The sequence below is a fragment of the Bubalus bubalis genome, chromosome X (assembly GCF_019923935.1).
Source record: "Bubalus bubalis isolate 160015118507 breed Murrah chromosome X, NDDB_SH_1, whole genome shotgun sequence".
NCBI lineage: Eukaryota > Metazoa > Chordata > Mammalia > Artiodactyla > Bovidae > Bubalus > Bubalus bubalis.
Genome location: NC_059181.1, coordinates 88,484,260 through 88,497,298, shown reverse-complemented (window position 1 = coordinate 88,497,298; position 13,039 = coordinate 88,484,260).

Here is a 13,039-nt window from a genome sequence, read left to right as displayed (position 1 = left end):
CCATCCAGCCTGGCATTTTGCATGATGTACTCTGCATATAAGTTAATAAGCAGGGTGACAATATACAGCCTTGTCGTACTCCTTTCCCAATTTGGAACCAGTACATTGTTCCATGTCTGGTTCTAACTGTTGCTTCTTCACCTGCAAACGGATTTCACAGGAGGTAGGTCAGGTGGTCTGGTATTCCCATCACTTTAAGAATTTTCCACAGTTTGTTGTGATCCACACAATGAAGGCTTTAGCATAGTCAATGAAGCAGAAATAGATGTTTTTCTGGAATTCCTTTGGTTTTTCTATGATCCAATTGGTGTTGGCAATTTGATCTCTGGTTCCTCTCTGCCTTTTCTAAATCCAGCTTGAACATCTGGAAGTTCTCAGTTCACATACTGTTGCAGCCTAGCTTGATGGATTTTGAGTATTACCTTGTTAGCAAGTGAAAGGAGTGCATTTGTGGGGTAGTGTGAACATTCTTTTACACTGCCCTTCTTTCCGATTGGAATGAAAACTGACATTTTCCAGTCCTGTGACAACTGCTGAGTTTTGCAAATTTGCTGGCATATTGAGTGCAGCACTTTCACAGCATCATCTTTTAGCATTTGAATAGCTCAGGTGGAATCCCATCACCTCCACTAGCTTTGCTTGTGGTGATGCTTCCTAAGGCCCACTTGACTTCACATTCCAGGATGTCTGGCTGTAGGTGAGTGATCACACCATTGTGGCTATCTGGGTCATTAAGAATTTTTTTTGTATAGTTCTTCTGTGTATTCTTGCCACCTCTTCTTGATATCTTCTGCTTCTGTTAGGTCCATGCCATTTCTGTTCTTTATTGCGTCCATCTTTGCATGAAATGTTCCCTTGGTATCTCTAATTTTCTTGAAGAAATCTCTAGTCTTTCCCATTCTATTGTTTTCCTCTATTTCTTTGCATTGATCATTGAGGAAGGCTTTCTTATCTCCTTGCTATTCTTTAGAACTCTGCATTCCAATGGTTATATCTATCCTCTTCTCCTTTGCCTTTCACTTCTCTTCTTTTCTCAGCTATTTGTAAGGCCTCCTCAGACAACCATTTTGCCTTTTTGCCTTTCTTTTTCTTGGGGATGATTTTGATCATTGCCTTCTGTACAATGTTATGAATCTCCGTCCGTAGTTCTTCAGGCTATGATAGACTCTGTCTATCAGATCTAATCCCTTGAATCTATTTCTCACTTCCACTGTAAAATAATAAGGGGTTTGATTTAGGTCATACCTGAATGGTCTAGTGGTTTTCCCTACTTTCTTCAATTTAAGTCTGAATTTTGCAATAAGGAGTTCGTGATCTGAGCCACAGTCAGATTCTGGTCTTGTTTTTGCTGACTCTATAGAGCTTTTCCATCTGCAGCTGCAAAGAATATAGTCAATCTGATTTAGGTATTGACCATCTAGTGACGTCCATGTGTAGAGTCATCTCTTATGTTGTTGGAAGAGGGTGTTTGCTATGACCAGTGCTTTCTCTTGGCAAAACTCTGTTAGCCTTTGCCCTGCTTCATTTTGTAGTCCAAGACCAAACTTGCCTGTTACTCCAGGTATCTTGACTTCCTTCTTTTGCATTCCAGTCCCCTATGATGAAAAGGACATCTTTTTTTTTTTTTTTTTTTTGGTGTTAGTTCTAGAAGGTATTGTAGGTCTTCATAGAACCATTCAGCTTCAGCTTCTTCGGCATTAGCAATTGGGCCATAGACTTGGATTACTGTGATACTGAATGGTTTGCCTTGGAAACAAATTGAGATCATTCTGTCGTTTTTGAGATTGCACCCAATCAATACTGCATTTTCGACTCTTTTGTTGACTATGAGGGCTACTCCATTTCTTCTAAGGGATTCTTGCCCACAGTAGTAGACATAATGGTCTGAATTAAATTTGCCCATTCCCATCCATTGTAGTTCACTGATTCCTAAACTGTTGATGGTTCCCTCTTGCCATCTCTTGTATGGCCACTTCCAATTTACCTTGATTCATGGACCTCACATTCCAGGTTCCTATGCAATATTGTTCTTTACAGCATCAGACTTTACTTTCGCCACCAAACACATCCACAACTGGGCCAATGTTTCCGCTTTGGCTCAGCCTCTTCATTCCTTCTGGATCTATTTCTCCACTCTTCTCCAGTAGCATATTGGACACCTACCGATCTGGGGAGTTCATCTTTATTTTCTTAAGTCTTGCATCTACATTTTATGATTTACATTATGCTTTCATTTATATTTAATTCATTTTTATATATTTAAATGTAAATTACCTTTTAAGTCCATTACATTTTGAGTTACTTTTCTATAAGTTGTGAGGTATGTGCTGAAGTCCATATTTTAGTTATTCATGTCCAGTTATTTTGGTTTTATTTCTTCTTTTCCAATATAGGTTTCTAGGGATTTTATTCATAGACAATAATGTCATCCACGAACATGGGAAAAAAATTTACTTTACAATTTCTATGTATTTTATTTCTTTTTTTTTTTTTTTGCCTTTTTCCTGTTTTACAGAATAAGCCTTCCATTATGATGTTGAATAAGAGTGCTGAGAGTGGATATCTTTGCTTTTTTCCCAGTCTTGAGAGAAAATATTTGGTCCCTCACCATTAAATATGTTAGCTGGAGGATTTTGTAGAAGCCTTTTATCAGGTTATGGATGTTGACTTCTATTCACAGTTTTAATCATTAACATATATTGTATTTTGTCAAAAAATTTCTTGCATCTATGGCTATGCTCATGTGGTTTTTCTTCTTTGGGTTCTTAATGCAGTGGATTATGTTGCTTGATTTTCAACTGTTGAATTAACCTTTCATTTTTGGGATAAACCTCACTTGGTTGCAGTAGATTATTCTTTCTCTATATTGAGAAATTTAATTTGGTGATATGAGATATTGGTCTTACTTTTATTTGTAGTGTATTTCTCTGGTTTGGTATCAGAGTAATGTTGCCTTTGCAAAATGAGTTGGAATGTATTTTTTTCCTTTTTGTATTAGTTTTCAATTGCTGTCATAAGAAATTGCCACAAATTTAGAGCTTTATATAATACAAATATATTACCCTACAATTATCTTGTTCATAGGCGTCATCTGCCAAAAATCAAGATGTCAGCAGAGCTGTATTCCTTTCTGGAGGTTCTAGGGGAATATCTGTTTCTTTCCTCAAAGACTGTTGGCAAAATTCAGTTCCTTGTGATTGTAGGACTGAAATCCCCATTTTCTTATTGACTGTCAGCTAGAGGTCATTCCCAGCTTCCAGAAGCCAACCGTATATTTTGGCTCATGAATCTCTTTCTCTATCTTCAAAATCAGCAATGGCTGGTAAAGTGCTTGCCACATTTTCAATTTCTCTTTCTCCTTCTATCTCATCTCTCTAACCTAGATAGGAAATGTTCTCTGTGTTTAAAGATTAGATTTGCCTCACATGGATAATGAGGGCAATCTCTTCATCTCAAGGTCCAAACTCTTAATCAAATCAGCAAAGTCCCTTTTGCCATGTAGCATAACATAGTCATAGGTTCCAGTGGTTAGGGTGTGGCTATTTGGAGAATCATCATCCTGCCTACGACATATTCTATTTTCTGGAAGTGAGTGTGTACTATTGGTGCTGTTTCTTCTTTAAATGTTTGGTAGAATTTGCCAGTGCAACCATCTTGGTGTAGAGTTTTGTTTTGGGGTGTTTTTAAAGCATGAACTTGATTTCTTTAATAGTTGTAGGGCTATTGAGTTTATCTATTTTATCTTGAGTGCTGTTCAACTTGGACAATATCTATTGATTTATGTTCCAATTAGCTATCTCTTTCCTCTGTTATCTCCCTATGTGCATTAAATCTATTGTGTCAGTTTTAAAATTTAGTTATTGCATTTTGCAGTTCTAAAACTTCCATTAAGTTCTTTTTTATATTTATTTCTTTGCTGGTAATTTCCATTTTAATTAGTTTTCAAGGGTGATGGCTCTTTTGAGCACTTTTATAATAGTTGCTTAAAAGACTAGCAAATGTTTACAGATAGCAACTATCACCGGTGTCTGTTGATTGCCTTTCCCCATACTTTTGAGATTTTCATGGTTTTTATATGCTGAGTGAGTTTGGTTTGTATTTTGGACATTGAATATAATGTTATGAAATTTTGGGTCTTGTTTACATCTATCCATTTGAGAGTACTTCGGATTCCGGTATTCTTCACCAGTACATCTGCCATTTAATATTTCCTTTACAGAGAATTCAAATAGCTGCAGCACACACTCTCTCTGGTTTTTCACAGCTCTGTTCAGGGCTGCAGAGTTAGAAAGTGTTTGTTCTACGTTATTTGGGACCAGAACTGCACTGTATAAATCTTTATGTTTACTTTGAATTTGAAGAAAAATCACAAATTTATGGAAATATTGCAAAAGCTGTGCAGAGAATTTTTTCCCTGAATTGTTTGAGAGAAATGCCAGCCTGAGACCCCATTAACCCCATGGTACACAAAATTTGAAGAGGGCCCTTATGACTTTCATCTCCTACCATTATGTGACATATATGGAAAAATGGAGATTATTCCGGTGGGGCTAATTTAATCACACAAGCTCTTTAAAAGGAGAAAGTTTTATATGGCCTTTGGCAGAAGGGGAAGTCAAAGAATTTGGAAACGTGATAAGGCTTGGATGCATCACTATTGCTGCTCTGAAGATGTCAGGAGCCAAATGCAAGGCCAGAGAGAAACCTCTAGGAGTTGAGAGCAACCCTCTGTCAAAAGCCAGCAAGGAGATGGGGAAATAAGTCCTATCAGTACAAAATATTAATAATTGAGTTCTGCCACCAACCCAAATAAGCTTCTAAGGGGCTTCTTCCCCTGATCACCCAGATAAATAAGAGCACAGAACAGCCGACATCTTGATGTCAGCTTCATAAGACCTAAACAGAGAACTAGTCAAGCCCTCCCAGACTACTGAACTACAGAACTGTGAGCTAATAAACAAGCACTGTTTTAAGCTGCAAAGCTCATGGTAACATATTACACAGCAATAGGAAATAAACATAACCCCAAGCATCTTCAGTGCACATTTCCCACAAACAGACATTTTCCAGCACAACCAAAATGCAATTATCAAAATAAGAAATTAACATTGATATATTACTATCATCTAAACTCAGATCCCAGTAGGTTTTTAGCAGTTATTCTAACAATGGCAAAAGGATCCAGTTCAGAATCCCCAGTTGCCGTTGGTTGTCATGTCTATTCGCCTTCAGTATAAAATATGCCCTCAACTTTCTTTGGCTCTCACAACATTGGAGCTCAGTTATTTTTTACATTGCCCCTCCATTTGGCTTTGCTTAATATTTCTTAAGTGGATTCAGGTTATGCATATTTGGCAGGAATATCACGGAAGTGTAGCTGTTCTGTTTTCTATCTTATCAGGTTTCTAAAGAGCCTCTTCAGTCTGACCTTTGTGGCCTTTTGGTATGCTCCCCTCCCGTCATTTTTTGAGCACTTGCTTTCTGGCACAGCAAAATGTTCTGGGCCCATTGTATTCTTTATCTGCCCTGTCCATGTAATCAGTCATTTCTCCAAAGAGTCCTTGTTCTTTTTATTGGATAACAGTATTTAGAAGACAAGATATGGACTCTAGTTGTGCTTATTGCTATTGGGGTGCTGGGCGCCCAAGCGCTCTGGGAAGAAAAACTAGAGTGAATTAGAATTAGGGTGGAAAAAAGTAGACAATACTTGGATATGTATAGATACACACACAGACATAGGTACTCATTCATATATACACATACGTTTACATATTTACATCTATATGGGGCATAGCTCAATTTACTGTGATTTGAAGACACTGTATTTTTACAAACTGAAGGTTTGAGGCAGTCATGCATCACCCAAGTCTATCGGGACTGTTTTTCTAACATTTGTTCACTTCATGTCTTTGTGTCATTTTAGTAATTCTTTTAATATTTCAAACTTTTTCATTATTATTATATTTATTATAGTGATTTGTGATCAGTAATCTTTACTACTGTTACTACTATGTTACTACTGTTACTGTTAGTAGTAACAGTTAGTAGTAACATAGCTGTTACTACTCTGACCCACTGAAGGCTGAAATGATAGCTCATGTTTTTTAAGCAATAAAGTATTTGTAAATTAAGGTACATACTTTGTTTAGTTGCTAAGTTGCTAAGTCACTTCAGTCGTGTCCGACTCTGTGCGACCCCGTAGACGGCAGCCCACCAGGCTCCCCCGTCCCTGGGATTCTCCAGGCAAGAACACTGGAGTGGGTTGCCATTTCCTTCTCCAGTGCATGAAAGCGAAAAGTGAAAGTGAAGTCGCTCAGTCTTGTCCGACTTAGCGACCCCATGGACTGCAGCCTGCCAGGCTCCTCCGTCCATGGGATTTTCCAGGCAAGAGTACTGGAGTGGGGTGCCATTGCCTTCTCCGACTTTGTTTAGACATACTATTGTCTAAACAATAGTATGGGTTGCAATGGCACCCCACTCCAGTACTCTTCCCTGGAAAATCCCATGGACGGAGGAGCCAGGTAGGCTGCAGTCCATGGGGTCGCACAGAGTCGGACACGACTGAAGCGACTTAGCAGCAGCAGCAGCAGCAGCATAGCTGATTAACAGTGTTGTGATAGTTTCAGGTAAACAGACAACAGACTCAGCCATATATTTACATGTATTCATTCTCCCCCAAATCCAGGCTCCCACATAACATCGAGCAGAGTTCAGTGTGCTATATAGCAGGTCCTTGTTGGTTATCCATTTTAAATATAGCAGCATGTACATGTCCATCCCAAGCTCCCCAACTATCCCTTCCCCTCCAGCAACCTTGTTTGAAGAACCATGACTTTAGATACAAGAAAATTGGGTACAATTCTTACCTTGCACAATTCACTTCACTTCTTTGCCCCCAGATGCCCTGTTTGTAAAAAAGTAATTCTAATGTATTTCAAATACTTGTTGTTAAGATTAATTTATTTCATTCATTTATTTAACAAATGTATTGAATGGCTACCAACTACTATTGTAGGTCAGTAGTTCTTAAAGTATAATGGCCAGGAGAGCAGCATCACCTAGTAACCTGTTAAAATTGCAAATTTCCACCCTTCACTCCAGACTGAATAAAAGCTCTGAAGGTAGGGCTCAACCATCTGTGTCTACAAGTCTGCCAAGTGATAGTGTTGTGCTCTAAGGTATGAAAAGCACTGCTTTAGGCATTAGGGTTGTAAGAAGCGCTCAGTCAGGACAGACCTGAGAACCAATAAAAAGTCTTTATATATATTACCTTTCTCCATGCCTTTCTAAGCGGGACTTTTCCAAGCACATTTGTAACTGTTCCACCAAACGGGATGGACTTCTGGGAAGGGAGATGGAGGGAACAAGTGGAAAGAGTGACAGATTTTGTTTTCTTGGGCTCCAAAATCTCTGCTGATGGTGACTGCAGCCATGAAATTAAAAGACGCTGGCTCCTTGGAAGGAAAACTATGACCACCCTAGACAGCATATTAAAAAGCAGAGACATCACTTTGCCAACAAAAGTCCATCTAGTCAAAGCTATGGTTTTTCCAGTAGTCGTGTATGGATGTAGAGAGTTGGAACATAAAGAGGGCTGAGCACCAATGAAAGGATGCTTTTGAACTGTGGTGCTGGAGAATGGGATTGCTGGATCATACATTAATTCTATTTTTAGTTTTCTGAGGAATCTCCATATTGTTTTCCACAGTGGATGCACCAAATTACATTCCCACCATCAGTGTAAGAGGGTTCCTTTTTCTCCAAGAAAGGGCCATCATTAAAAAAATCTACAAATAACAACTGCTGGAGAGAGTGTGGAGAAAAGGGAACCCTCATACACTGATGGTGGGAGTGTAGGTTGCTGCAGTCACTGCGGAAAACTATATGGATGTTCCTCAGAAAACTAAAAACCGACTTAACATATGATCCAGCAATCCCACTATTGGGCATGTATCCAGGAAAAAACTGTAATTAAAAAAAAATACATGCATCCCTATGTTCATAGCAGCACTATTCACAGTAGCCGAGACATGGTAACAACTTCAGTGTCCATTGACAGGTGAATGGACAAAGATGTGGTACATATGTACAATGAAATATTATCCAGCCATTAGAAAGAATGAAATAATGACATTTGCAGCAACATGGATGCAACTAGAGATTATCAGACTAAGTGAAGTAAGTCAGGAAAAGAAAAACAAATACCACATGATATCACTTATATGTGCAGTCTAAAATATGACACAAATGACCCTATCTATGGAACAGAAACAGAATCAGGGACATAGAGGATAGACTGGTGGTTGCCAAGGGGAAGATGGTGGGAGACGGTTGGATTAGGACTTTGGGATTAGCAGATGCAGACTGGTATATATAGAACGGATAAACAAGGTCCTACTGGATAGCACAGGGAACTGGACTCAATATCCTGTGTTAAATCATAATGGAAAAGAATATGAGAAAGAATGTATACTTATGTATAACTGAGTCACTTTGCCATATAGCAGTACAGTTTATTACAGTTAAGTAGTTAATTAGTACAGTTAATGACAATTAACACATTGCAATTCAACTACACTTCAATAAAAATAAAAGCAGTAACATCAGAATTTAAAAAATAAGATAAGCACAGTTATAACTAGAGAATGCAACCAAAAATAAAGTGAAAGTCGCTCAGATGTCCGACTCTTTGCAACCCCATGGAATATACAGTCCACGAAATTCTCCAGGCCAGAATACTGGAGTGGGTAGCCTTTCCCTTCTCCAGGGGATCTTCCCAACCCACGGATCGAACCTAGGTCTCCTGCATTGCAGGCGGATTCTTTACCAGCTGAGCCACAAGGGAAGCCCTATCAAAAATAAAAGTCAGGCTCTAATTATAGAGGGAAAAAAATTTCAAGGCAAAAAGAATTAAATGGAATGTGGCTGCTTCCTGGACTATCATTGCTTCCAATGCATTACTCTAAATTTATTTCTTAATCTTTTTTGTCTTTTCCACACATCTTTCTATTGTGTTGTCCATTCCATCACCCATCTGCTTTATTGAATCAAGGAAAAGAGTGTACAATTCCCTCTCATCCTGTAATTCAGGTCCTTGCCATTCTTCCATACCCAAAGCGCACCTCTACATTCCCTCAGTCTCGTTCAACAATTTCCCCTGTAGTCTTTTCCATGAGTCTCTTCTTTTACTGAATGAAGGGCAGGTAGAAGCAATGTGAAGTCCTGGTTATGTCTTGGACCATATCTGCTCCTTTACCCCCCCCCCACCACCAGGGATTCCAGCCCAGAGCTCTGTGTCATACCTACTTGCCCCAGTCACAAGCAGTTTCCTCCTCCTTTTTCCCTTCTTGGACTGAGACACGCCTAATGGACGTTTGGACCTGCAGACAGATGAGAGAGAGTGTGGTATGGAACTGCTTGGTGGATAGACCAGTACTCTAAACAAGGGTCTCATTCAAGATTGGCCTACCCCATCCCCTCAATTCTCAAAACGCCCCTTCCTGCCCTGCCTCTCCCCTATCCCCTGCCATTAAATGCCTCCATATTGGAATAGAGAATTCATTTTAAATATTTGTTTGTCTTTGTTAATGCACTGTGTGCCCTTACATGACCATTTGTTTTACCTCCTCCCTCTTCATTTCAAGGGTCATCTCCATGTTTATACACCACTTCCCTGTAGACAGGGTATAAAAGCAACAGATTATTTCCAAACTATTCTCAAGTTTCTGTGTTCCCTCCCTGACCATTCTTCTCCAGCCTTCTCTTCTCCATCCCGAAGCCCATCATTTTTCTTCCGAGAAGTTAAAGAGGTCTCAATGAAACAGGCCCAAACCAACTTCAGTCTGTGTCCTCCTTTGCCTCCACACCCCTGCATGCCATGACACGTGCAGAGTTCCTGGTCCAATTGCTCACACAGACCTGCTTTGTTCTGAGGAAGTGTGTTCATCCCCTTCCCTCTCTTGGCTAGATGCCAGCTTTCCTCAGTGGAAAAGGGGAGTGAATACTGCAGAAAAAAAGACCTGAACTAGAGGGACATATGCCCACCTTGGCTCCTGGTCACAGGAAGCCCTCGCATCATTCCTGAGCTTGCCAACCACCCTCCCCCAACACACAAATGGCTCCAAGGGCCCCCACCCACCTCTCAGCTGGCAGGATGTGCAGCAGGAACCCCTACCTCACTCTTGCCACGTACACGCTCCCCCTCCCGCCACCAATCTGTGCAGGGAGCCCCTGTCAGCACACTGCCCTGTCATTCATTCCACCTCACCAACCTGAGGAACTACAAGTGGCGTCACGGCCTTAGGTTGGAGTTTGCCCTTCTCTGGTTACTAATGAAGATCTCCATCCATTCCCCATCCCTGCTTCCACCAGGCTTGGCCTTTTCTGCTTTTCTGTCCTCTGCCTCTCCTACCACCTCCCTTCTGCCTCTTACCTTTTCCCCCAGCCATCAATGCCTACCAAGTACCTTGCTTTTGTTATGCAAGGTAGCAGGGATCTAAAGTGTGATTTTTACTAATTCTCAGGATTTTTTCTGCATAGTTTCTTTTTCAAATCATAAATACCATAAAGCTAATTTCATTTGAGAAGAGAAATTTTTTTTGAGATTATTAACATTGCACCATCAATGGCACCCCACTCCAGTACTCGTGCCTGGAAAATCCCATGGAAGGAGGAGCCCGGTGGGCTGCAGTCCATGGGGTCGCTAAGAGTCGGACACGATTGAGCGACTTCACTTTCACGCATTGGAGGAAGAAACGGCAACCCACTCCAGTGTTCTTGCCTGGAGAATCCCAGGGACGGCAGGGCCTGGTGGGCTGCCATCTATGGGGTCGCACAGAGTCGGACACGACTGAAGCGACTTAGCAGCAGCAGCAGCAGCTTACTTTAGAAACTTCTGAAAAAACCAAGGGATTTGAAAAACATTTCAAGTTTGTGTTCCTTCAAAGAGGTAATTTATTAACTTTGTAACCATAATTCAGTTCAGTTCAGTTCAGTCACTCAGTCGTGTCCGACTCTTCGCGACCCCATGAATCGCAGCATGTCAGGCCTCCCTGTCCATCATCAACTCCCGGAGTTCAGTCAGACTCACGTCCATTGAGTCAGTGATGCCATCCAGCCATCTCATCCTCTGTCGTCCCCTTCTCCTCCTGCCCCCAATCCCTCCCAGCATCAGAGTCTTTTCCAATGAGTCAACTCTTCACATGAGGTGGCCAAAGTACTGGAGTTTCAGCTTTAGCATCATTCCTTCCCAAGAAATCCCAGGGCTGATCTCCTTCAGAATGGACTGGTTGGATCTCCTTGCAGTCCAAGGGACTCTCAAGAGTCTTCTCCAACACCACATTTCAAAAGCATCAATTCTTTGGTGCTCAGCCTTCTTCCCTGTCCGACTCTCACATCCATACATGACCACAGGAAAAACCATAGCCTTGACTAGACGAACCTTTGTTGGCAAAGTAATGTCTCTGCTTTTCAATATGCTATCTAGGTTGGTCATAAGTCTTTCCAAGGAGTAAGCGTCTTTTAATTTCATGGCTGCAGTCACCATCTGCAGTGATTTTTGAGCCCCAAAAAATAAAGTCTGACACTGTTTCCACTGTTTCCCCATCTATTTCCCATGAAGTGATGGGACTGGATGCCATGATCTTCGTTTTCTGAATGTTGAGGTGTAAGCCAACTTTTTCACTCTCCACTTTCACTTTCATCAAGAGGCTTTGGAGTTCCTCTTCACTTTCTGCCATAAGGGTGGTGTCATCTGCATATCTGAGGTGATTGATATTTCTCCCGGCAATCTTGATTCCAGCTTGTGTTTCTTCCAGTCCAGCGTTTCTCATGATGTACTCTGCATATAAGTTAACTAAGCAGGGTGACAATATACAGCCTTGACATACTCCTTTTCCTATTTGGAACCAGTCTGTTGTTCCATGTCCAGTTCTAACTGTTGCTTCCTGACCTGCATACAGATTTCTCAAGAGGCAGGTCAGGTGGTCTGGTATTCCCATCTCTTTCAGAATTCACTTCTATGTAAATGATCAAGAAGGAGAGAGCAACCTTAATAGAGAATGTGGTGTCATTGTCACAGTCGTTAAGTAACTATTAAAGTAGAAAAAGATTTTTGTGCCATCTCACATCCTCAACAAGCTGTATTTTTACCTGTTTGTTCCCAATGTATGTGTGCTGTGCTAAGTCGCGTCAGTCATGTGCAACTCTTTGAGAACTCATGGACTATAGCTGGCCAGACTCCTCTCTCCATGGGATTCTCCAGGCATGAATACTGGGGTGGGTTGCCATGCCTTCCTCCAGGGGGTCTTCCAGACCCAGGAATTAAACCCACGTTTCTTTATGACTCCTGCATCGGCAGGTGGGTTCTTTACCACTAGCGCCACCTGGATGTACATGTATGCAACACACATATACACACACAGCAGTCCAGGTGGATGCATTCTTTATCAAAAGTGCAGGCCTTGTAGAGGAATCGGGTGGGGAAGGAGGTGGGAGGAAGTTCAGGACTGGGGGAGACCCATGTACACCAATGGCCAATTCATGTTGATGCATGGCAAAAACTATCACAATATTGTAACTATCTTCCAATAAAAATAAATACATAAAATTTTTAAAAAGTACAGGCCTTGGCATGCAAGCCTCATATAGTCTCTTACATTGCTAAACTGAGCTGGACAATCTAATACAACTCTCGAGGTTTGGCTCATCTTCACGTTAAAAACATAAAGTACACAATAATAGCTATAAGTCATGGTTATACATGTGGCTCTTGAAAACTACTATCTATGAAGTATTTAATGTACCAGGTACATTGACTGGTTATTCACCTCTAATCCTCAACAATGTCCTTTGAGATACATTGTATTATTGTCCCAATTTTACAGACAGGGTAACTTAGGTATATAGTTTTTTAAACTCACCCAGAGTCACACAGCTCTTAAGTGAAGAGTTGAATTTGAATCCAGATCTGTTTGACACCACCACTTATGGTCATAGCCAGTAAGTTATATTGTAGGCCCCTGAAATACTGGTGTCCCTT